Raw genomic sequence first — 27948 nt, forward strand, 5'->3', positions numbered from 1 at the left:
ACTCATCTATTCCATATGTTCTTAGGGATTCAGCTCAGAGACATCCAGGTTGCTCTTGGCACCCTTTGAAGGTTCCCAGCTCCTTGGAGCATGCAAGATTGCATAAAAATCCAAGAAAAGGATCAGGAACATTATTTCAATGTGCACTTTTAGATGGGATGTATGGGACTGGTTTCAGTACTTGGGCCCGAACCATCACTGTACACCGAAGAAAATTCCTCATTTCTTTCCCTTGTTTCGCTTCTCTCTTCGACTACCAACTCTGCATGCAAGGCACAACAGATCTCAGGCTAAGTATTTTGAACTCAGCTGGCCAAAAATAGAAATCACCAGCAATTGGCCTTACAAAAGTAAATTCATGGTGAAGGTGTATGGAGATCCTTAGGGAGTTTCCAGCCGTTCAAATCACATCAGGATCTGGACAATTCCTCAGCTGGAATCAGTTAAAGGGCTTAAAGACTACCTAAACAATATATACTTGCCAGGTCTCTGAACATCCACAAATAGCCCCTTCTGGAAGCAGAAGACAGGTCCTCTGCTATTACCCAGTATGACCATTTCCATGCTCACTTGTCCCTCTGTGCTCACACTAAATGCCTAAGTGACAGAGACACTTTCAACAATCAACCTAGAATGGAAGACTTTAAAATTAATTTTGTAAATGTAGAGGTTAGGAAGTTTAAGGGTAGCAAACTTGGAAACATAGTCCACAAATATTCAGGAATTTGTCCACCTACTGTCTTTGGCTTTGAGCAGCCGCAGGTGCCTACAGGTACTGAAAGAAGTGGAAAGTCACAGCCACAGTTGGTTTGGTATGTTCTGCAATGGTAAGCATTCTTTATTACTGAGTTCAAAGACCTCCTTCTGACTATACATGAAGCCCAGCTACTGTTTCCATGTGAAAAAAAACCTAATAACTTACCGATTTCATCCCCTAGCCCTGTTAGGTTCCTCAAAGCAATCCCAGAAACCACTGTATCTTGCACCTGAAAAGAATCATTTGATTCCAGACCTACTGAACATCCTTCACGTAATGTGTTTGTATTTGTTTTGCACATGTTTGCTGTTTCAAATCGTCTTAACCAAAACCTTGGGAGGACCCTGTGGTTTTCCCTTCCTTATGCAGAAAGCCTTGGTCTTTGCAGAAACACCGCAGTCCTCTTGTAGCGCCTTTTCTCCCAGAGAAAGCAAAAGCTAAAAGCCAAGATGTTTCAACATTTTGGAAATCTGAGGGAACACATAGCAACATGGGGTCTGTTTGTATTTATGCTGTAGTTACCAGAGCCTGTTTGGGCTTTTTCCCCATGCTCTCTCCTTCTTGTTCTTGCTCTTTTCTTTCAAACAGTGAATGTGTATTTGGTAAGATTGGAACTGTTCTGTATATTTCTTTAGTTCTGCCTCTATTAGTAACTTCCGTCTGCTCTTCCAGCCCCAAGACCTGGCAGTGAAGAGATCAAACAAACACAGCTGCTCCTGTGTCCCTCCAGCTGCCAGCCGGCTCGCCGCTTGCCCAGTCCTTGAGCCCACGGCAGCCAGGGTGCAGGTGGAAGCGGATGGCTTTGAGGTTGAGGTGTAAATACCCATAATTAGACATGAATTATACTTAATGCCTATGACGGGGTCTGGTGGGAAACAGGTGGGGCAGAAAGCTGAAAGATGCACACTGGAAAAAATTCTCCTTACTCAACTTGATCTCAAGCCTGTGGAAGCACATGGAAAGAATCCCCCAGAGTTATGATGGGCTTCGGACCAGGGTTTTGTGCAAAAGCAAGGGGAATGCAGTAGGAAAAGCTGTATATACAATATGGATTGGCAATTTTAGCATCCTTCTCCTTGGCAGGGAGAGTTAAAGGAAAAGGGGTTGAGGGGAGGACATTAAAAACAAAAAGAAGAAAGAAAAAAAAAAAAAAAGGACTGGAGGGCAGGGGGGATAGCAGAGGGATGGCAATGTACATCTTCATTTCAAAGCTGCTCATATGCTGTATGTTGAGACACCTTGCAGAAAGTAACAAAACAGCCTGGGTTGCCATAAATAAATAACTGTTACGGCTCTCATGTTCCGAGTTCATCTCATTTTTCCACAGAGCTATTTCAGACATTTCTTACAATTTGACCCTTGAGCTGCTTGGAAGATTTACTGAGTGCCTCAAATGCAGTCATTTCTGCAAAACTGATGTGTTAGCTATAAGAGAGTATTCCAGTGACGTGCAAATAGGCTAAGGGAAAAAAAAAAAAAAGTGAACCAATAAGGTAACCAAACAGGAATGTAAACTGAATGGAGCCTTTTATGCAAGGGTGAAAGGTTCAATTTTTTCCAGAATTATAAAATATTGAAAAGCTTGTGTCAGAGCTCCCATGTGCAAAACCTTTTGATAAGTAGAGATGTTTTTAAAGCTACCCAGGCTTTAGTGAGTTTGTCCTTACAGCTCTGAAAATGTTGCTCTTGGAAACTCACCTGTAAGTATAAATGCTTGGTTGGAAAACATAACTTTATTGTAGCGCAAAATCTAGGGTAAATTTGAGTAATGTTTGCGTAGTTTCAGGATTGACAATGTTATCTGTTATCACTTCTACCTGGTCTTTTTTTTTCTTCCAGTAGAAAGCAAGTAATCTGCCTCATGCTATCCTATCCCTAATCCCCTGCACTTCCACCTAAGTTTATCCACACTCCTTACAGTACCTTTGGAGGCAGATCCCCAGCTGATGTTAACTGACACAGTGGTTTTGATACTTACTTAAAATCTAACTTACTCTCTACCCGAGTAACATCCATGAAGACCCCATGCTCATAGGTTTGCTTAGCAATAATCAAGACTCATTTTACAATTTTTCTTTCCAGGAAGACTCATGCTTGTGAATTTATTCCTCCTTTTTCATGACCAGAGTACCATTTTTTTCACTTGACCAGTCAGGCAAATCCTTCCTGAAAGTTTATGTTCATATTTTAAATCCCTTTGATTTCTTCCATGCTCACACTTGAAGTTCTAGAAATTTAGTCAAGAAATACAGGTGACACTCAATGACCCAAACAACTGAAAACATACCACCAACACCGAAGTCAAAAGAAACAAAAAGTGATGGATACATGGAGTAAGTCACTAATTTTTTCCCTCATTTTAAATGATCTGATAATTTCAAATTAATGCCAAACTTTGAAAAGTGAAAGTCTATTCAGAAATATTTCTGAAATCATAATTGGCTTGATAAAGCATTTCCAAACAGTGAGTTCTCTGCTGTATTGTGCTTTGTTTCTTCTTATGGAAAAACACCAAAGGGAAAAGAAGGAAAAGACACATCATGCCCACCTACAGTGCCCTCTTCTTTTCAATGGATACCTGTTTCTCCAGGTATATCTCCAGGTTTCTCCAAAAACCCTTTTGTGCTCCACTAAGTGCCACTGAAAACACGCAATTCCCATTAGGAAAAAGCCGGATTTTGTCATCAAATTTTACAAACTTAACTGTGCTTATGATAATTCAATTTTTTCCTACTGAACTTTTTTTTTTTTTTTAAAAGGCAGTGCCAGAGATGCCAAAGTCTTTACAGGTCCTTTAAAATATTTCCACCCATTTATGGTGGACCCTGCGGTGCCTACATCTAACATGTAGTTTGCAAGGAGCCAACAGCTGCTTAAATAAATACATAGCTAACGTGAACCTGCCCTATGAGACTCTGCAGCATGGAGGCATTGCTAGAGGCTGACAGGCACTCTGTATCTACAGATGGTCTCTCTTGAGATGGCTGTAGGCTGATGCCTGCTGGAGAAGTAGCATTGGGTTTCTGCACCACTGAGATGCTTGTCTTAAGGGAAACTTGCCTGGTAACTGGTATAAGCAAAAGTAAAGAGTCACTGAAAGACTCTGTTGGCGTTTCATTAACACTAAAGAGTCAAAAATTTTCATGACTAGCCTTCTCGTGGCTTTTAGTCATACTTTAAACCAGAGAATAGAAATGCATGTGATAATTAAAGAAAAAAGATTTTTTGAACATTAAAAGATTTGAGTTTGACTGAATTTGAATTTTAGACAAAAGTTCACATGGGTTTTTATTTCATCCAAGCCAGTTTATCCGCCCTTCCTTTTCAGACAGGCTTAGATTTTAATTCTCAATACCCATGAAGTTATTTATGCTAGCCTGTTTGTTTGTTTGTTTCCAACTAACTTTTAATTCATTTTGGGGTCTGAGCAGGATATTTATTTTTTTAAATGTTGGGTGTAGTCATTTATATAAACAAATCTGCCTGGTTTATTTTTTCCATTGCCTTTTGATGTTGAATCTGTTGATTTCCATTACGTTTAGCACCATGTGTGATGAAGGACTCTTCTACATGATATCCCCCTGATGTCCCCACTCTTCAATACCCATCTATCACCTGATCTATTAAAAAAACTATTAATTGATCAGAGTGCATGAAAACAGAAGTGATTAATGATAGCCAGGACATTTAGCGTTAGAAGTAGCTAGAAGTTGAACCATGTTTAGATTAAAAACATCTTTTTAAGCAGTTGAATACATCTGCAGAACATGACTGGTTTCGTCAATCTGTCTGTTTAATTTAAACCTGAAAACAGTATTCACAATTTCAGCTCAAATGGACAATTCAATCTAGCTTTCTAGATTAGGGTATGAGAGTATTTTTTATCTCACTATGACTCTCAACCAGCCTTTACTGTAGCAAATTTAGGAACAGACTGTGGCCCCCCATAAGGCTCCCAGAAAAAGCTGTGTGTGTAACACCCCTGTCTACAAGGATAAAGAGCAGGAAAATGCACCCGGTCCTATGTAACCTCAAATATCTCTATTTGCTACCTCCATCCCTCTAGGAAGCCCTACCTAAATGACACAATTGAGATTCATTTATTTAGAGGATAAAATTGTATACAAGTGGTACAAATTGATTTGAGATTTATGCACACATGGAAGCCAGTGGAGATGAATTATCCCTTGGGTCTGCAATGCTCTTTACAAATGCAAGGCACTACATGCACTAATTATCATTATTTCTCACTGTTTGCCTACTAGCAGGCTTTTACATACCAGCTGATAGCCAAACTATTGTAAAGAAACTAATAAAATTTTTACACTGGGAATACAGACATATTTTCAGCTGTCCAGGGACCTCTTTTCTATCACAATCTGGAGCAGTGCTGAATTGTTAATTCAGGTTCAGCTTTTTCTTTAGCTGAAGGATGATGCATTCCATCTGCCAGCAAATATTTGGTATCTAAAGGCAAAAGGTAGCCATCAGCCACTACAGCTGATTTGTCCAGTGCTGCTATGATACAGATGAAGGAGCTCAGACACCAGGAAATGAAGCTTCAAGGTAGCCTAGCCAGAAGTGACACTGAGTCACTGAAAACTTTCTGCCTCTGAACGCTAGAGCGATATATGCATATCATTCCTGAAAGGACACTGACACAGGGAAGGAAGAAGGGTCCATATAGATGTCACAATGAAATAGCTCACTTTAAGTTTTTTTTTTAGTTTTTTAAACACTCAAAACCAGGCTTAGTCCATCTATGAAAAAAAATAGTAGTAAGGCTGAGTAGAGCATGTACAAAACTCTCAGTTCCCCTTGAGAATTGTTGAGATCCTTCATGTTCCTGAACAAAAGTAACTTTTTGTGATACTTCATGGTTCCTTGCAGATACTGGTCTCAGCTGTGTCCTTGCTGAATAGGTTGAAAGGACACTGTGCCACAGGCATGAAGGAATTGGCTTATTTGCTAAGACAGGATGTGTATTAATACCTAATGCCTTGATTACACACACTAATTCCTTTTCCTTTTCTTCTGGCAGTCAAAAGGGGACAACAAATTTATACCGATGCAATTTACGACTACTCCGCAGCTCTGGGAAAGAGAATGAGATCCATAGATTTGAAAGTCCTCAAATCTTTAACCTTGAAAATGTGAATAGTTCTGGCTTGTATTACTTAAGGTTTTCAAGAGTTGTGGTGAGGAAGGTAGGTATGTAATAGGTCTGTTTGTTTGTTCTTTGGCTACTTGAATGGTTCTGCCATTTTCCCAAGAGTTGAAAGGCCGATACTATCATAAAGATGACTATGAAGGCATACAAATTTCATATGTGCTGGTGAATAAAAAATTCACTTCGAAATATTGGGTGTGTTCCTAAACTCTCCACACCTCCCAGATGCGGTCAGGAAACCTCATAAGAGCTGACTACACTGTAAATGGTCTGAATCCAGTTGGGCCACAAACATCATGAGAAGAAAGTTTCTCATGCCACGATAAACAATTTTTCCCATGTAGACAAGGCCTTAATTAATCTTTAAAGTGTTCTACTTTTAATTTTAGGTCACAGTTGGGGCTGGTTCTTACCGTGGCTCTCATCCAGTAAAACTCTTAAGCACATGCCTAATTCTAGGCATTTAAAGTAGTCTTGTTGACTCTTACAGGATTGCTCACATGCTCAAAACTATGCAGATGTTCAAACTTCTGCTGGGTAAGGGACTGCCTCTGAACTTGACTGTCATCCTCCAGTCACAACAACAAGGCAATGGAAGAGAAACTGCTCCTAAGCCAACCTTCAAAGTTTTGTCTGAAGGCGTACTGGAAGGGCCAGACAGCTGGAAGGCTTTGCATTAGTTTTTTTTTCACCACAGTATAAATTACCTCCGATTTGCTTAATGACTGTTTGGAATCAGGATGTCTCAGCCCCAATAATACAGTGCCCCACAGGCAATAATCCTCTTTTTAGAAGAGTCATAGTCAAAGTACATTTTCAGCAGAATAAATCACTTCACACAACTCCAGGCGAGCTATGTGCTGTGTAAGTATCCTGGCCCCGGTGAAGAGTGCAACAGCAAATTGGTGTGTGCTCACTTTATGTGCTTGTTTTTAAGGAGTGTGGTTTATATCTTGCTAAAAATAACATTTCTTAATGAGGATATATTGGCCAAAACATTGATTAAATGTGGATTTTAACAGGTTACTCAAGAAGGTATGAATTTAATAAGCCCTCATCAAAGTAAAAAGAATTAGTGTGAAACTGTTTTATAACTCAGCTCTCCTGGCTGGGGGACAAAATAAAAGGAATCATTTTTTAAAGAGAATGATTGGAAAGGTGATTAAGTGATTCTGTCATGTTTGCTTATGTTCCAAATAAAAAATTTGTTTTCTAAAAGCAGAAATATAGAAAAAGCAGTTGTTGAAATGCTGAAGGCCTCAATTTGTCATGTTGTGGATGCTGTAAGCCTGATTCTCCCACTTGCACTACATTAAAAGGCATCACGAAGCAACACAACCAGTTAATGTGAATGCAAAGTTCAAACAGAAGGTATCCTATTTGTTTAGAGGTCTGCCAAATGATGTTCAAGAGATGCAAACTAGCTGACTTCAAAAAAACACTTTTTCTCACCTAGACAAACCATCCTTTCATATTGCTATAGCACATCCAACAAAATAACCCGTATTCCATGATGTGAAACATTAACACTAGTAAAAATCAAATCAAAACCTGAAATCTAAATGAGACTTTTTTTTTTTTCTTCATTAGTATTGCTCCTTGAAAAAGTCTTGGAATTTTTAATCATTTTCACATCATACTTCTAAAAATATATTGAAGGTGCTGAATGTCCTAATGGAAGCTGACAGAAATTACCCTCCTATTGACAGAAATTGTCCCTCCTACCTTACTGAACAATCCCTACTAATTGCTTTCATTACCAGCTGAGGCTCTATACTGAGGTAGGAGATGACCCACCTCCTATCTGGGCCTCTCTGAATGCCCCTTCAGAAGAATCTTCTGCCAGAAGTGAAGCCAGGTGATGCTCCCTGCATGCTATTAGGACTGCATGGCACCAGCAGACCTTTCTCTGATGACTTGCAACTTGCCCAAGCAGTGTACGTAAAGAGATCCAAGTGCACGTACCTTGGAACTTCAAAATCTAACCTGTGATGTTTTTGCTGTTGGGACCAACTTGGTTCTTCTTATGTCAGCCTCTTTAGCTTTGGATCAATGTCTAATGTCTAACTAATTTAAAAAATAAATAAATCAAAATGACAGAAAAGGTGCTGAGGAAGGGCTATAAACAAAAAGAACCAACTTAAAGCAGGCTTCAGAAAGCCTATAGCAACAAGCAGGAAGGAAAAAACAAGACGAGTAGAGACACTCTAAAATACTGAAGTTAAAAAGGGTAAGGATCTGGAGTCTAAGGTCGCACAGAGAAGAGGGAATACTTGAAGTTTTTCTGGCAAAAAAGCTGCCAGAAACAAAGCGCTTCCACTGTCAGGGGCCCCCAGGGCTGATAGAACATGCTAACACTGAGCTGAGCAAAACCTGGAGATTTTTAGGACAACTGTGGCTTTTTTGGTTGATGTATAAGATAGGCTGAACTCTGCAAAAGTAATTGAAAGCAGTAGCATACCAAGAGGCAGATCCCATTTTCAAATGATTTATTGTTATTATTCAAGATGTACACCTAATTGAGAAAGGTATGTGATCTTAGATGAAGGAAAGCTTCTAGCCCTGGAGATCTTACCACGGAAAAAAATCCACCACTGTGATTTATTTAATCCTTCTTATCCACAATGAAGTATAAATATGGTGACTTCCAAGAACACAGGCAATCCAGCTTGGAAGAACAATAAATGTAAACAGTCTGATGGTTTATCAGGATTCACCAGATGGCTCTGATGTGGAATTGGCCCCTTCCAACTTCTCCAGCCCCAGGCACAGGACAGGATAGCTGTAACTGAAAACTGCATGCTCTCCTCCCAGGAACACAAAGAAATGCAAAAAGGCCTTGGTGAGCAAACGCCCTGCTGCTCATGTAGAATCCACATTGTGAAATGGGAGGCTGTGGACCATCAGTGTGAAAACAGAGGCAATGAAAGTAACACAGTGTAGGTCTAACAAAAATCTGCACCATTGTACCAGTGCTAATTATTCCTAATTAGGGTAGGCATCAAGACTTTTGGAAGGAAGGTAATAGTCCTGTGCATGTCCACATGCTGCCAAGTAAATCTTACTTCTACAGCCATTTATAGCAAAAAACTCAATATATACAAACCCTATAAAAAGAGTCAGCCAACCTCCTCTTGCTGGTTTCAGGTGCAAGTAAGTTAGAGGAACTCTTTTATAGGTGGTTACGTCTTTGATTAGTTGTATAATGGCACACTGCTTGACTAAATGATCAACACAAAGGAAAGCAGGATGCACATCAAAAACCCATATCGACATTCATGAACTAAAAACCCACAGGTCTGCCACTAGTCTGAGGACTTTTAGAGTCTATAAAGTCACCAGAAACCCTAGGAATTACAGCCCTATAATTCAACACTTACCTAGTTTTACTCTGTGAATGTAATCAATATTTTTATATTAAATATAGATCAACATTTTGGAACTATGCCTTGCGCTCCCTGCAGCTGCTTCAAGCTACGACTACACCAACTACTGCCTTCACAGCGGCTGCTACCTCACCCTGTTTTTCTGGGAGCAATGGAAATGTGACCCTGCATAACACCTACTCCCTGCTCCAGTCTCTTTGCAGCCTGCTCATGTGCTGTTTCTCACTCTTGTTCCCCTGTTGGGTACAGTACTCCTGTTTACCTCAGACCAAGAGATGTCAGAGCAGTGAACTGCTGTCCTGGATACATTTGCACAGTTTATCTCTTTTCAAATGCAAATACTCATGAGGTAATTCCTAACCTCATGGAATCTGCTGATAAATATCCCTTTGCCTCACTGCAAGAAGTGAACAGATGGTGTTCTCTCTGCAGTCTCTCAGCCCAAGTATTTGAAGGCTAATCTGCCCCCATAGGGGGCATGAACACAAGGCAACACCCACAGCCAAGTAAGAAACATTCCATAAGATCTGCAGCATTGGTTGTCATTGGAATGGATAGCTGAAGAAATGATTTATAACATGAAATACCACACTTACCAGTTGCTTTTATGTATATGTATATATATTTACATATATATGTTTACAGATATATATATTTACATACATAGACTTATATACGGCAAAGAAAATCATATTAGTTAGCTGAATCCACTTGTCTCTTTATTGCAATATTAAAGTGTCAACAATAATGTATTAAAACTTGTAGCCTGTTGAGCAATTCCCATCACTATTTTTTTACAGGATACCTCAGGTTTTCTCCTTCCAAAATTATCATCCATTGCCTCAAAGACTCTGATCTCTGTGTGTTTTCATCTGTGTTTTCGACAGATGAAAACTGGTCTGCTGTAGCTGAATTTTAAATTTTAATCTAGATTCCCAGTAGTAAAAAGACACGGTTTGGATTTTGTAACAAAAAAATTTCTAGAATCATAAGGCTGAAAAGCTTTTGTTTTCTTAATAAGTAAGCCATATTCTTCTCCTAAAAATAGAAATTTCACATGAATAAATAATGTGACTGATGTCTTTTAGCTAATGTATTATAAAGTAAGGTTAATTTCTAGGGGAAAATGCTCCACGCTCCAAATGAATAAGACATGGTTCAAACACTGGCCCTTCAAACCAAAAAGGAGTTCCAAAAGTACAAGCCTTGTTAACCATGTCAGCACAGCGTTTGGTAAATATGCTTTGTACTGTGTGTATCTTTTCTGACCATACACGTCCAGCAACCCATGTTCCTCAGATCTGCTGCTCACCCAAGGACAAATACCACATTATCCAAGCAATCTACTACTGGTGATTGATCTGGACACGGGATGTGGGCAGTACAGGTGAACTGTGTCACAAGCTTGCTTTCCCAAATATACTATGATCTTGACTTGCTGACAATGAGGAATTGCATTGTTCTGTGACTAAGTAGCCGCAGAGAATAAGCTGGAGGTCACTGATGCTGGGAATGGTCCACAGGCAAAAACAGAGAAAAAAGTCCTGCAGTGACATAAGAAGGACGATGAGAGGATTTACAAGAATGAGAGATGCAGAGAGGGAAGAGGGGATTTGTAATCTAATAAAGATGCAGTTTTGTACCAATGAATAGAAAGCAAACAACACTGATAGAAGTCAACAGTGCTGGTCATTACTAAGCAGATGCACAATCACAGCCCTGGTGCTCCTCCATGCATGGTCACAAGGACCCCACACAAAGGATGACATTACATGGACAACTTTTCTATGCAGGAGCAGAAAAGGAACTTGAGGGGAATGTGGCCAGGAGCAGCAGCCAGCCATGAACCACTTGGTGAGAATTTTGTGACTTCAAACTCTGTACAGTGGAAATCTGATAAATCTCAAGCATCAGCATTATGGACTGACACATTTTACAATCAATTCCTGTTTGCCAACACTCAGAGCCTTTCCTTGCTTACTTTATTTCAACTGGGGACTTTGTAATGCACTAATAATTCTAAAAATATAATTGCTGTTAAATGGTATGTTAAAAAAAAAAAAAGCAACAGGTGACTGAGTGTAAGCCATCAGCTTCCAGATCCAAGAGTGTCATCCACTCAGGTACAGGAGCAGTTTCTTGCAGCAGGCACATTACCATTTACTTGTTTTTCTCTGCTTGAATTTACAAAGCAGCAATCAGCAAACTGATTAAATGAATGAGAAATCTGTTTTTAAGCACACTTTTGTCTTTGAAAAACAACCCTTAATGAATCTCAATAATAATGTTATTATATGCACTTACAAATGAATTTTCTGGGCAGCAAATAAACACAAAAAATAAATGCTATGCTATCTGCTGTTACTATCAAGCTCAATACCTATCTCAAATTGTTCTAATATCTGGCCTATATTAATGGAATATCCACACACCATTGCTTGTTTATGCATACATGTTCCTCAGTTCACACAAACCTCCGGTATAGACTTTCATATTAATCCCTTCTATTATACTGAGTAAGGATATATAAAAATGAATTAAAAGACTCATTTTTCTCCCCTTAGGAAGATTCCTTCTTCCTATCATTTTGCCATCAAGGTTATAATTAAAGACACTGGCTGCTGTGGCCTGTACACATAATTGCAGTATATGATCAAGGATCACGAGCACTAGGATAAATGCATTATCACACTAATTATTGTGTTATCTGACCAATGGGAGGCTGTTTTATCTCTACCTAGAGATGAAGGACATATCTGACAGACACCAGGACTTTGCTTTGATGTCAGATTTGTGTACAAAAGAATCAAAGACTCAGACCCTTTCCAAAATGGTTCCAATGCGGTTTAATCCTGCCAGATGATTCCCTGCCTCCCTGCCGGAGCCTGCTTTGAAGTGGTGCTGCACAGCGTGTGCTGCTGGTGCGTATTCCCAAAAGCTGAAGCGCTGGGTGTAGCCGAGCAGAAGGCCGTGCCCTCCATCTCACACCGCTACTCCCTCATTTACATCATCACAGGGCAGAGAGGGGATGTGATGAGGACGGCAGGCAGGGATGGCTGAAGGGGCACTGGTTAAAGTGCCGTCCCTAGGATGCTCCTGGGGCATGTGGCCAGCCACTTCCTGCTTTTGGCCTTGCTTCCTACAGGAGCACAACCACCCTGGGCTCATCACGCCATCACTGTCAGCACACCAGTGAGAGCACGTTTGATACTGCCTCCACCACAGGGACCTCTGCTGCTTATCTCCCCAGTGACCTGCAGGCACTGCACTTCAGATTGTCAAGTAGCTCAAGCCCAGGCAATGGCACAAAGGTTAATTTTGTCATCCTGTGCACATTCATTGTGATACAATCCCTAGCTACATGATCCCTTTAAGTGGGTTTATCCTGGGTTGTCTTGATGCATTTTCAGCCCCCGGCACTAAAAACAAATGTGCATCCCCACACATCAGCAAAGCCCCCAAGATTCCTATGTCAACAAATCATTTCAGAAATGGTTTTTATTATTAGATCAAACGCATAATTATGATGAGATAATAAACCAGATTTGTACAATGTTCATTTTTTTCTTGCAAAAAAGAAACCATGCCAGGAAGCTGGAGATAGTTTCTAACCATTTCTACAGTATAGGAATGAACAAATAGTTTTGTTGTCAGGGGGTTTGTTTCTTAATTCTGTGAGTTTCATCCTCCTTAGCACATTCTTTACACACCCTTTGGCCACGTATCAATCTGTAGAGGTGGATGAATCCTGTGGAGTCCAGAAACATCTTAAGTCTGAAGCACCTAACTTGGCAATGAAATATTTTTCCCACATGAGTTTTTTGTATGTTTAATCTTTCAGGATTTCAAGTGCAAAATGAACTGACTTTCTTGACCCATCCCAAAAATCTCACAATTTCTCTGTGAATGTTCAATTTCCTATCATCCTTGGTAAAATCCAGACCAAAAAAAAAAAACAAAAAAAAAAAAGCCAACAACAACAAAAAACAAACATTTCCAGGAGCAGGAAGGAGCAGTTTCAGCACTGGGGCATCTCTCCAGGCACAGGAGATGACTTCTAGCCCATCACCTTCCTGCCTTTCCTGGTGCGTAGATATGAACATTTCTTTTTGAGGGTTTTAGTTGTTAGGTTTTTTTGTCCCTCAGTACAATATCTAAACATTTATTGAACACGTCCAAGGACAGTGACTCCACCACCTCCCTGGGCAGCCCGTTCCAGTACCTGACCACATTGTCAGAGAAGTAGTATCTCCTAATGTCCAAGCTGGTGCAACTTGAGGCCATTCCCACTATTCTTATCACTAGTTACTTGGGAGAAGGGGCCGACTCCCATCTCACCACAAGCTCCCTTCAGGAAGTAATAGAGAGAGATAAAGTTACCCTTGAGCTCCTCTTCTCCAGACTGAACAATTCCAGCTCCTTCAGCTGCTCCTGATATTTCTGTCTTCGGGGATATGTGTGAAGGGCTCCCCTGTTTTTTATACTGCTGTGGTTTATTTGTGGTCTCTGCTTTCAATCCTTAACAACTGAGACCCAGAGGTGTTCCAGGTGTGTAACTTTGACCACTGGGAGCAAAGCATCCCAGTACCTTTAGGGATTAGAGCCAGTGTGTGCGATACACCAGCGGGAAAAAAAAAAAAGACGCAGAAGAAGTGAAGCCACAGCAAAAACAAACAAAGGAAAGACCTCTGGATCTTCCTAGTTAAAAACTATTTCTCCCCAAGTCTCTGTGCATTAGATACAGCCACAAGGCTTCTTTCCTTGCAGGTGCAGGTGTAGGAAGCTCATATCACCCTGACTTTCTCTCCAGCAACAACAAAAAACTCTTACCATTTCTCAATGTGCCCTAGGAAAGACAACAGCTCCCACTAGCTTCTACCACTCAGTGAGTGTTACCATGCAACCTACAAATAAGCCTTCTACTGCCAAGTGCCAAAAATCCTTTTCAGCCATAGGCAACATCCTGCCAGTACCACAAGTTCCTATTAACACCTCTGGGAATATATATGCCTGCTTGTATGCATAAAAATCAAAGCAGAAAGAAAGAGCAAATCAAACTTTGTGTGTTACAATCATTACAGGTAACCTCAAACTCTCTGGGGAGCCACTGACACCAATAGAGAAGAGGTTGGCTCCATCTATCAAATCTGTTTTCTCCTATGGCGCAGGGAGGACATCTCCCCCAGCAAGAATATTTTAATCACATTATTCACAATTACAAACCTGAGAGATTCAGCTGTTCTTCTCCAGAAGTACTGCTAAAAGAATCTGGGAATATTTACGTATACATGCAAACATTTTAAGACTAACTCTTTTGAAATAGTTTGAAGACCTTCATAGATGGTCTCAGCCCCATGTATTTATTTAATTAATTATTTTTCTCTCTATTACTGGTTAAAAACCATCTAATTCTGAAATTTTTATGACATCAAAGTGCAGCTTCCCTTACTTATAAGTTGTACTTGTAGAACCCGTTGGTCATAAGAAACCGAGGTATGGCTGCATTTTGTTGTCCCCTGCATTTCTAGTAATAGAAGTCTGAATTCTCCAAGCAAAGACCTTGTCTTTTAAAGCAAAGTGGAAGTAAAAGGGGCAACAATCAATAAATTTTGTTTATTTATATATGTAAATATAAATGTATACATACCCACTAGCATACATGAAGAGATTAATTATGTTATAAATTTGCATTGTCTTTATTGTTATTTGATCTGCCAATGTGTTTGCTTTACATGGCCAGACATTCATTACCACCTACTTATTTTTAAAAACTTTGCTTGTTAAACAATAGGAATCTTCTTTTCTCCCCCTTGAACACATAGAACAGATCTGTTTGAATGAATATTTTGATTTCTGAAAAAAAGCAAGCAAAAGTGTTCAGGTTTCAAGGAAAAAAAAAATGAAAATTTGAAATTTGAAAAGTTGAAATCTAAGACATTACTTACTTCTTGGAGAGGGTACACTTTTACTCAGTTCTGAAACAGCCATTTACTCATTTTAACTGAGGGACAGAAAATGTATTAGGTCAAATGTTTGTACCTATTGCTAAACAAGTACAAATAAGACAGTGTTATCTAAATAAATCAACTATCACTTCATGCTAAGCATTCCCAATGTGTTCAATCAGCATAAAAACTACAGAAATCTTTATATATCTTGACTGAGGTTAATTTTTACTGTATTTTAATCAATACTTTAAATTCATTTTCTGTGCGAGCTACAAAGGCTATGCACTGCTGAAGAAGTGCCTTCTCTGCCCTTTACTCTTTATCTGATTAGCAGTGCAGAAAAGGAGTTACAAATATTTAGGTAAGCAAGTAGGGTGACCACAGGATTTCTTTGTCAGAGGTATCCTAAGTATTTAAATGCCTTAAATAAGACAAGGGTTCATGAGTGACATCTAGAGGTAATTCCTTAAGATTACTGGGGCAACTGCCTACTGAGATTCAGGATTATGCCCTAAGAGCTGATGTCTTGCCAGCACAGGTAATGCTGGTACATACTAGGAGAGCTGAATTGAATACAGCAACATGGACTTTAACGAGAAGTTCAGGACAGAAAATTTTCTGATGAATTGTTATCTGTAGAACCTCCCACCCAGTGTTGCAAAAGAAAAATGAAGTAGCTTATATGAAATCTTTCCACTTGAGTCAAGTATGAGATCACTCTTCCCTGCAGAGCAATTGAAGTTCAGGTGTCTCCTTCCTCACTCCCTTCTGCAGGTCTGATATGTCTGGCCAGACCTCATCTCCTGAGCTATCAAGTCTGCCTCTCTTTCCCACAGAATACAGAAGAAAAGCCAGATAAATAAAGAGTATGAAGGATGAGTGAAATACCTGGGCTACAACTCACAAAGGTCATGAGAAGTCTTAAAGGAATAATATAAAAGGACCTAAATCTAAACACAAATGCCATCTTTTATTTTTCTGCTAGAGAAAAATGCTGCTAAAACATGCTATCCTACTTTCAGTTTGAAATTGTCAGGACCTTCTCACTCCTGACTGTGGATCCCAGCAGTACAGGCAGGGTTTCAAGGCAGCTCCCCTGCCCATGCTGCCCACCCATGGGGGAAACTGAACCTTCTGCTATGAGAGTGAGGGTTGTCCAGGTGCCATTGCTGGGTTATCCCAAAGTGACACTCAGACCACACCATTCAAAAATGGAACATCTGCCTCTACTGGCTTACCTATCCTGCTTGCAAATTCCCCCGTTGAGTTCACCATCCCTCAGTTGTCTTCATCTCCATACAGCACAGTGTTTGGAGGTCTTATCACAGCACAGATTTTGGTATCAACAGAAAGGCCACCCTGACTTCTTGTCACTGATGTTGAGAAAAAACATTGATATATCTGAACTTCTTGCAGGATAGATATTTTCAGTCCTCTATTGTTAAAGGCAAGCTACAATTATACACTGAGCCAAAGATAACTACATAAACATATATCAGAAAAAATAACAGGACAAATAATTGTGCTTGAGCTTTGGCTATTTTGCACATTGCCAACAAGAAGAAGGGGTGAAAAGGCTTGATACAAAAGAAATGAATGCAAAAGTGAGGAATATCAATTAAAAGTGAACACCTTGTGCAATGTCATATATGTAAGCATCTCTGCACAGGAAAGAAGGGCCAAACAGATAATGGAGTCTCTGCCTGAAGTCTCATGGACACGCAGCTGAGAGTTAGTATCAGCCTGGGTGTGCCTGATAGCTGAAATGCTCTGGAGAGCAGGTGGCTCTTCAGCAGTTAATCTTTCTTTTTCATCATCTGCATTTGCTTGGCATGTTTGGACACATGCATCTCATTTTTGTGCCATCAAGGAGCTCAACTGTGGTTCACCTATATCACATACCAGGAAAATGGTGGGTCTCTTTTCATTTGCTCAGTATGGAAATATTTGAGGTACCTACAGAAAGCCTTTAATCTGTCAGTTAAAATCTCATTGTGATTTAATTCTTAAGGAATAATGTTATTTTCATAGCGTGCCAAGAGCACTATTGGCAGCAGTGAGGCAATTATTTATGTGGGTTATCAGTTCACAGAACTGATTAAGTAACCTGAAATGTGATGATAATGGCTTCCAGTAATGGCTCCATATCAAAAGGATAATAAATATTATTTGCTGCTCTTTCTTATGAGAAATGGGATATATTTCAGTCCTGTTGAAATAAAAGCAAAACTCCTATTGTTCCTTGGAAAAGTCTCCCAATAGCTCTAATTTTACATGATGTCTACTTCAGTATGCTTATTTTTCTGTGTAAAATTATGAATGATATATTGAATATTACAGATACATCTGGGTAACTGATGTTAATTCCCAACCCACTTTCAGAGAACCAGAACGACCTTTCCATGGTGGTGACTCAGTTTTTATTCCATTGTAAGGTACAGAGAACCAGCTGTATCCCTTTTGCTCAGCCTTATCCACATAGCATCACACCCTGACTCTTAGATACATTTTTGAAATACTCAAAAATTATTTCCTGCTGTGTTTTACCAGAGGAAACTAGATCTACATTTTCTTACAATGGGGCTTGGTAAACTGGAGTTATTTAAATAAAACAGCCTTGCCACAACATTTCTTACGATGATTTGTGGTTCTCTCCATTGTGAAGTTGCTCTGACCTATCTTAAAACCACAGAGTGTCCAGTTATGAAAGCCTTGCGAGGGACATTCATCAGCAGAGGTTTTTCTCACTCATTTAATTATGGAATGAATAATGCATAGCCTATTCACAATTGCCTCTGATGCACAGATTTGGATCACTTGCAAATGGCTTTGTTGCAGTATTAGATCATAACAAGGAAGAAATACAAATCTGGATTAATGTGGAGCTACAGGTATAAGACATATTTACTTTAGAACTTATTTTAGAATGGTTTACAAAGTTTGGAGAACTTTCTCAAAAATATCCTATCAAGGAAAATGAACACATAGGAAAGTACTTCGGAGGGAGGGATGTTGCAATCACTGGAGAGCTCTTCTGCTCTGAGGGTTACTAAATGGGTGTTAGGTGGTTTGAATGAGTGCCCGCAGGCTTTTATTAACATTTCAGCTTATATATATATATACATATATAACATACTTATGTAATACCTACAGGTTAAAATACAGTTTAAAAAAAAAAAGGCTACTCTAAATGCTGTAGAAAACATTCGATTTTCAGTAATACAAAAGAGCAGGATTTCCATGAAGTCACAGTATTGGAAACTAGGTTAAATAGTTTATCCTTTTTCAAAGGATAGTTTATCCTATCCAAAGGATATCCTAAATATCCTTTGCAGAGACAAAAGAGTACCATATTGCCAGGAACTGTAGGCAATAGTATTTTTTTACTTAACCTAAACACCTGTTCTGTAAATTTTAATTAAAAAGAATACTTTTTAATAAATACTGATTTTTAATGGTAAAATCCTCATTACTAATTTTTCACACATCTCCCAGCAGCTTGGATGCCAGTCCTTGTGTCTTAGTGCTTTACTTGGGAGAGCTTGTCCTGAATGAGGGGCCAGTATCTGATGATGTTTAATGGAGAACACTGACTGGGATATCATACGGATACAAAGAACACAAAGATAAAGACAATGACAGTTGAAAACATCAGACAAACTTTTATCTCATATTAAAGAGCAAAAACAGGATAAGGAAATTGAGAATGTCTGACAGTGTTTTATCTACAAGGCGTGCTACTTCCAAGGTCAAATGTAAGGTTGATAAAATTACTCCAGTATTTTCTCTGTAATGCCTTTTTTGACTGAAACTGAAAATGTATTTTTAAAGAAAGCTTGTGATTTTTATTGAACTTTTGAAAAGTGTTAAGTGCTTAATGTTAAGGTTGTAGGGGCATATTTTTGAACCCAATTCAACATTCAAATCAATGGGAAGTTGATTCAGAATTTAAGCCTAAATGTGGTGTTGAATATAGACAATGTTAGCCTTTTAATTACTTAAAATAGTAATTATTCTTGTTACATATGGATTTTCCATTTCAGTATGTAGAAATGTGAGACTACTTTAAGAAATGATATCAGATACGATGGACAAGTTTACGAGTGCTACCAAAAGCAAGAAGCAATCACTATGCAGTTCACCTACAGAAGATATTCAGTAGGTGTAAGAAAGCACATCACAATGTTTTTAAATTATTTACACTTCAAAAATTATGCATCTATTCATTACAGATACGGACCTGTGTGAAAGAACACTCTGCTCTGATTGAACCAAATCTTACCAACCACATGAGGGGAAGAGGGGAAGAGAAATGCCCATAAAACTGCATGCCAGCTTGTAGGAAGGATGCCTCTGCCCTTCCTGGGTACGTCAAATGTGACTGAGCGTGTAAAAAATTCCCAGCTCTTGGCTCTGGGTTTGTACTCTATCAGTGGAAACATGTAAGATATTACCTACTTGTGGTAGGAAGGCTTATCAGCACAGGGTTGGACAAAATGAAGTTGTTAGCCATTTTTCTGAGACAGCCTGAACCGAGGTAATCACTCCATATTTTATACTTCTGTTCAGTGCCTGTGTTGCTGCCGGTAGCTAAACTGAAAGCAAACAATTCCCACACATCCCCATGAACAGGGAATACAGACACTTGAACTAAAGCCTGAACTAAGCAAATGTGAGCAGAGATGAGCTTGGAGGCATAATTGCAGGCACCCGACTAGATCCATGCTCAGTTCTAGCCTTCTTTCTTCTAATCCACTGCCTGTGGTAGTATTAGCTGTTTTATCACAGAAAGGATTGTTGTCAGAGTGTCAGCGTGGCTGGATTAATGAAGCGTGTCACAACCAGCTATTTGATAATACAGCACAACTGCAAAATAGGTTTAAAACATCCTATCCTGTGAAGCTACAATACAGGTTGCATTTCATTGAAAATCTCTGTATGATCTGCCAGGAAAGCCAAGACTAGATGAAGTTTGTGGAGGAAAAATGTAGGGTATCTTTTGTATGTCATTTAGCTACGCTTAAGAATAAGCTCTGACAAACCTTTGTGAATACTACCAATATTTATGGTGACAGTTGAATTTCATTCAGGTGGTTTAAACTATGAACATCAGAAGCCACAGGTGACTGACAAAGGAGGCTTCACTTTAGAGACCAGGCAACTAGGAATGGAATAGATGGGTGGCCTTTTCCAACCTCCAAGCGCTTCTTATCAATGAAACTCCACTGATAACCATCTGCTAAGCTACTCTCAATTGATGCTTGCCCAAACAATTTCTTAACTGGGGTCCTGATCTTTATCCTCCAGTTACCAGCATTTGCATTTAGCTTAAAACAAATACACCAAGGCATGTTCTCTGGGTTCACTGATCACCTCAACTTCTCCCATCTCTTGTCTTCATTAGCATGTATCCACACTGCTCCCATATGACTTCCATGCCTGTAATTCAGTGATTCATCTGTCGCCTCTGGGAAGGGCACCTGACTTCATTGCTTAACTGCTGTTACAAGTTGCTGCACAAATCACCTGGCAATGCAGGATCAAGCTGCCAACAACTTTCTAATATAGCTACAGAGAGTCAGTTTGCAGTGCCAACATTCTTAAGAAAATCTCCTTTTATTTTATTAAGGGGTTATTCCAAGAGTGTTGTCCAAAATGCCACCTTTGATACTGCTGCACCACCAGCAACTTTCCACTTCTGAGTACACACAAATGAATCTGGGTAGCTAGCAGAAAGCACAGGAAATTTATTTCCTCTGCCATCTTAGAGAAGAAAATAGCTTTCTATCCATATTATTTTTCAGCTTAATTTCCAGTTATTTAAAACTATGTTTTAATTAGGAATCTCTTTTTTAAAATACTAAGTCAATGTCAGTGCAGCAGTCCTTTAGAATAAGTCCACATAGCTGGCAGATGGCAAATCAAGCCAGTTTTATGAAGAGCATCCCCACAAAGATTCATCTCATGCAGTCCTTGGTTTCTTTGCTAAAACTGTTAGCTGGTGATTTTTGAGCCCAAAACATTCATATTATCTCCCATGTCAGCTTTTACTCACTGCCATCACTGTACAAATTCTGCTGCCTTCTTCCCTCCCATGTCACTTGATATTTTACTTTCAGAGAAGGGATAGAGAGGTCAAGTGGCCAATTCGTATGACATACGAATTTCCTTTCTCCTCTCCTCATTCTGACAGCAAAGAAGCAGAAGTCTGCCCTGTGCTGGATGCTACCAGAGAGTGATTGCCGAGGGGAAGGTGGGAAAAGAAGGTCCAGCTCTCCCATAGCCCATTCTACCTCAAATTAAACATACTGGACCTGAATTAGGCATCCCAATTCCTGATTGTTTCAAGCACAGAAAATGCAGAAGTTGCAGGATTATAAAGGAAGGAAGAAACATCTTTGAAAAATTAATTAATCTATGACAAATACTGGTGCAGAATGAATAATACCAAAGTGTAAGCCATCGTTTCACTTCAGACCCAAAGATGGAATGAACAGCTCTGCCAGCTGAGATATGATTGATTGCTAGAAAAATAGGAGGCAGACTCAGACGTCGTCTTTCACAATGAACAGATCCATGCTGGGCTGTGGCACCCTATGTTTTATAAGAGCAAGAGTCTTGTCCTGATGTAAATCACACTGCTGCAAAGCTAGCCTGCTGCTATTGACCAGAAACAGCTGTACACTGAAGGACGCTTGTTTCAGAGACAATCCTTATCTCATTTACTACAGGATCCCACTTTGTTTTAATCATTCTGACGGGGTTGGCTTGTAAAGCCATTCTCTTGTTTTTCTGTATGTAAGTAAAATACATGTGAACATCCACCCTCAAGGACCTAAAGCTGCAAATGCACATAAATAACTTCAGCTGAATGATTGTTCTCATTGAGTAAACACCAGGGAGGAAGAAGAGGTACTTAAAATATTGACACAAGAACAAACTGGTAGAAACCATCCATGACTAACCTGAGGCTGAAAATGAAGCAACAGTTTTTAACTAGCAACTGAACAAGGTAATGGAAAAGCTTTCCAGTAGAAGGGATGGTAGGCGAAAACTCAGGAAGCTTTAGAATAAAGCTTGGCTATTTTATGAGAAGCACTATATGACTTGCTGTCATACCACAGGACTGGAATTAGTGACCCATAAGACCTCTTTCGTCCCAGCGTTTGTACGTGACTGGAGTTACTCAGAAGCGTAAATGTTTATAGGATGAACCTGGAGCTTGCGTCAGTGTAGCTGGCAAGCTTTCATGGGTGTTTCATTCAACCCACTGAAATCACAGAAACTCTGAAGGACATATTCCTAGTAAAAACGCACATACAGACACACTACATACATATATGTATACACATTTTTGCATGACAGTTTGAAAATACAAACAAGTTACTAGCTACACATCTTTTAATGTATACTGCAAACATTAATCTATATTTCTGGTGCAAATTATATACACATTTATTCACACATGCTAACAAGCAAGCCAAATAACTTTCACTGAACTCTAACATGGATTATATTAACATTCTTGTTAAAAGAAACTGAAGAAACTCAAGAACAGATAATTTCTTCAAATACCCACAGGGTATTTAGGAACATTTAAATGTACTATCTGAGCATAATCTGGGCACTGTGCCCCACAATTTGCAACAGGGATTAAGCACCAGGGCATTAAGGATACAGACTGTTACATTTTAAGTCACATAGAAGAGCAACAGGAATTAGCCCTATGGCAGCTACTACTCCATAGGTCCCCACATGACTCAGGACCCTTGACAGTGTTACTGGTAGCATATACTGAATCAACAGTTGAAAAGAATACCTGAATGCACAAAACTAAATAACCAGAAATGAGAATATTGGAAAATTAAGTCTGAGCTGGTAACCTGAACATTATATTCATATACAGAACTTCATCCTGAAATTTCAACAGTCTTCAGAGCACTGTGCTAACTTCTAAATCTGCGCTTCAGCACTTGAGAAAATAACTTCTCTTTCTCCAAAGATTATTTCAAACAAAACATTCTGTTAGTTGTATAAGAAAACACATTTGGGGGAGATAATAATGAAAAAGATACTGTACATCTAAGACAAGGGTTGATTTCCGACAGGACAGAAAAGCTTTCCTGGAAACCAGATAAGTTGAAATACTTAAGAAAATACAACTAATTTTACCACACGTAAGACTTGTACTTAGAGTAAAAGAAGAAGAGATGTATGGAAAAATTACATATGCTAACAATTTTTAGGAGAACGAGATCTTCATTCCCACAGAGTAGAAAAAGTTAGGGTTGATAATTATGAATGGAGGGGGACTTCCCCAGCCATCATTATTTCTAAATGCAAAGATTTATTCACTTGTTTACTTGTATTCACCTTTGCGTCTGTTTTTTTGATCAGTGGAAATGCTAACAATGCAGCCAGGAGAGTCTGTGAGTAAGAAAACCATTTAGCTGGTCTCTTTCTTATGTTAGAGATTCCCTGAATGACAAGTGAGTTGCTCCAGAGAACTAGTGTGGATGGAGGCCTTCTGGCCTGGGTGGTTTGTGTAGAAGAGGATTGCTGACTCCTGTTGTACATGGAACTCCTACTCATCCTGTCCCAAGGGTAAAAGATACTGCCAGGGAACTACAGAAATAAAACTCCAAGTCCCTCTCAAGCTCCAACCACCCCAATGAGTTACTATTCCCCTAGGATTCAAGAGACCTGAAGGAGATTTAAAAGTACTGCTTTTCTTACAACTGACCCAATCCATAACAGTGAGGATCAGGTAGAAGAGCATCCTTTACCAAAGCCAGGGTTGGAAACAGTGGGAGCCTGGTGAGGCCACAGGGCGGGCAGCTCAGAAGGCTCCTCTGCCCCATCTGGAGGCCAGTGGTCCCCACTGCATTGCTTGCCCATCAAGGCATGGGCTTTGCAATCAGGCTAGATGCAGGCAAATTAGAAAACAAACAAACAAACAACAGCAAAGCATGGAAACCTACTCTCTGAGCTGTTGAGACATCTCTGCACCACATTTTTCTTGGCGCTCTGATGACAGCAATGCCTTAAACTTTACCTTTTTTGTTTTCTCCATCATTTATAAAGTTTTCGTTTACATGCTTCATGCAATAACCCACATTTGAAGACAAAAACTATGTTAATTTGAAGCTGACCCTCTGCCTTGCCAGATGTCTGCATAGCAGCAGCAAGACCATGCTCATGTATTTGTAAAATAACAGCAATGCTAGACTGAACACTCAAACAGACAAATCTTTCTACACAGCTAGACACACGCTGACCTCAGAAAAGCTCTGCCTCCCTGTTGCCATTCAGTCTCAGTGAGAGCAGGATTTTTTCCACTCTCCTGAGAATTCATAAACTTCACCAACCTGCCTTCAAATAAACAGCAACTCATACAACTACTGAACGAAAACCTGAGCAAAACTTTCTGTAACCACTTAAGATTCAAATATGCCAGAGGTTCCTAAGTCATCTGATACTAATTTCTGAAGCATTCAAACAGGACTTGCACTATTTCATATGCCAGAAAGCATAAATACAGTGCTTTCTCTTATCAGTATCTTCTCTTGCTTAAGGTAGCTTGGTAACATTAGCTCAACACCTGCAGTATTCCTCTTTCCTTCCTACAACAGGGTTCAAGGAATCTGTGGGACTTTTCTGCCGGTTTTTATTCAAAGCTCAAAGTGAAACTGCTGTACTAGAAATTGCTCCAGTTGTGAACTAGAAGCCAGGCCATACAGATTTTAAGGGAAGAAATCTCAGAAGAAGGGAAACGCAAGAGAAAACTTTGAACAGGATAAATTAGTAAACGGCAGAGTTCACCAGAAGGTAAGGCTTGAGTGCTGGTCTTTGTGTTTACATGCATGCTTATATGATGCAAATCTACTCTGATGTGCTCTTGGAGAGAAAAGTTGCTGGGACTCTCAGTCCACACTATCAGAACTAGTCTGAAGACAGGAATTTCAGGTAGTGAAGCAAACAGAGAGAATTTAGAGTCACAAAACTGTTCAAATATGCTGATGGATGAAATAGGTGACACCTAGAGCTGAATTTTAGCTTTGGAAAAGAGTGCATGGTTCAGTACTATATGTTTCTGAAATGCATTAAGGATTTTCATTTAAAGCTAAAACCTAGAAGTATTGACTTATAAAAATATAGAAATAGAACCAAAAGGTATTTAAATACTTCTCTTTGTACCAGACTGGAATCTACAGAGCAGTTTGCCTCCCATGAGGTTACACAGGGACCTTTAGTCTGAAATGAGGTATCAGGAGAATCAGCTGAGTGTAGGTACGCAGGGGAACGACCAGCCAGTGAACCAGACTCATAGGAAAGACTGAGTCAATCAGACTCACCAACTGCCTCAAAACATTTCATGCCCCTTGATTCATATGGCTAATTACAGCTGAGTTATCACAGGATTGAAAATGAATCACTTTGCAGTCATATCAAAAAACAAATCCAGCATATTTCATTCAAAGAATATATTTGATCCCTATTCCAAGAACAGACTTTCAGCTAAAGAAATTCACAGAATTCCAGTTTCACTAAATGCTGAACTACTAAATTTTAATTTTTGATAGGGATGTGAAATAGTTCTTAATTTTTCTCAGCTAGAAAAGTGTTTCTTTATAGAATCTGAAGAATTCAGCATAAACAAGCGGTTGTGTTATCCATTACAATAAATGGAAATAAGATTTAATGAAGCTTTCTACTATAAAGTTATATAAGAATCTGAAGCAAATTGTTTTTGTATATATGGCAAAATACTGCTGTGCTATCCCTGGGTAAAGCAGATTTCAGGGGTTCCATTGTTAAACCAAACTGCAGTATGCTTTCTCCTCAGAAAATACTAAAATAAATTCATGTTCATTCATGGCCTCAATTGCCCTATTCAGTTTCCTTTCACATTACTTAACTCTTCTAAAATCTCTTTAAATTTAGGCAGTTTTTCAGATAAGAATTTCATAACAAATGATTACATATCATCTTTTTATAACACTGAAGTAAAACATTGTGTATTTACCTGAAAGATAAACTGGTATCTGACAAAAATGAACTGTTTCCATATTTGTAAATGTGTCCTAAATTTTAGGTAAAACTTTGAAAAAACTGACCTCCAACAGCTCTAAAATATCATTGTTTAGGAATTCTGTTGTTCAATGTAAGTATACTGTAATAAATACAGTGAAGTTTTTATTCAGTATTGTAGTCACTCCAGCAGATGCTAGATGCATAAATAAGAAGAACCCAACAACTGTCATACCATCAGGAAGATATTTTCACCCCCAGGAACTGAAGTGGCTGAAGAAACTCCCAATAGAAGGATCTATTTCACAAGACTTCCAGCCCAAATCAAAAACAAATTTTTTAAATCAGTTTCAGTTAAATATCTGAACCAAAGAGGTCAAGATTCATTAGATCCACTAATCTACTTTCTTACTGAAACTTATCCCTCTTATCTTTCTAAAGCCATTGGCATACTCTCTAGACACTAGTATACTTAAGGTGCTAGTATAGCTAGGACACCTGAGAATACCTCAGAGGCACTTTAATGAGCACTGTTTCATATGTTACTCTGGCAATTAATATCCTCAGCAAAGTTATTTTTTGTTTGCTTGGGTTTTTTTTGCTTAAAGGCAAAAATTGAGAATGAACCTTTATGAGAAAAAAAAAAAAAACCCAAACCATTCAGTTTCAAATTATTTAGACATTTCTTTGTTGTAAAAAATATCTACCAAAATCATATTTGCCATAGTGAGTGTATTTGCCAGAAATGTTTGTGTCACCACAATGCAGGCAGGCACAGTTTAGGACAGAACAGAAAAGAAGTATAGTGGCAACAAGAGCTTCCACCTCCAAATATGTCTCAAAAAGTCCAACATGGTAGAAAGCAGCCCTGTTGCAGTATTCTGCATCCCCATCTGGTGTCATTTAATGGTTTTAATGAAAGCTCTTACACATGGTTCTTAAAACAACCCATCTGTTTGCTGGGGTGAATTAAAAGATGTAAATGCAGTGTAATATGCCAAAGAATATAACAGTCTCAACACAAGATCTTACTGTGTCAACCAGCAACAGGTTCCAGCTGGGGCAGCCTCACGGAACAAAGACAGCCCTGGGCTTAATATGAGTGTATGCTTCTGAAGTCCCAAACCGGGCAAAAGAGAAAAAAAATCTCAAGACCTTGACCAGATGTGCAATACCCAGCCAACTGTGCAGTAAGCATGCTTCCACGGCAACCTCACTAACAACATAGTGAGGTTGTTACAAGTAGATACAAGTAGACATCTGTTTCAGATGGCTAGTACAGGCAATGCAGTGTACAATCACAGATAATGCTTCAGCAGCACTGATACTTTGAACTGCCTTTTCCCTCTCTGCTGGTGCTGGCCACAACTTGGATTAGCTCATGTTCTATTTTAGACGAACAGTGACAGAGGCACAGCAGCTAAGCTCTGAACTCTGCAGTTTAGGAGGGACTGTATTCCCTAACGTGCTCCAGTATAACACCACATCAACATGGCCAAGCTTGCAAAGCTCATAGAACACCAGTCGCGTTTACCTTTCTGAAAGCTTTCCAATCTCTTCCAACAAAATTAAATAAACAGATGAAAACGAACTAAATCTACAGATTAACAGTTATCATACTAGGGTCCACAATGAGAATGTATCACATTACAGTGT

At 39.2% G+C, this 27948-nt stretch overlaps 1 long non-coding RNA gene across 7 annotated transcripts in view; it reads right to left on the reverse strand.

The window, feature by feature from the left end:
* LOC128075557 (uncharacterized) overlaps nt 1–27948 on the reverse strand; it is a 274797-nt gene that overhangs the window by 101185 nt on the left and 145664 nt on the right. The window lies entirely within an intron of this gene.

This window comes from Tympanuchus pallidicinctus, unplaced genomic scaffold (assembly GCF_026119805.1).
Source record: "Tympanuchus pallidicinctus isolate F22 unplaced genomic scaffold, pur_lepc_1.0 scaffold1, whole genome shotgun sequence".
Classification (NCBI taxonomy): domain Eukaryota; kingdom Metazoa; phylum Chordata; class Aves; order Galliformes; family Phasianidae; genus Tympanuchus; species Tympanuchus pallidicinctus.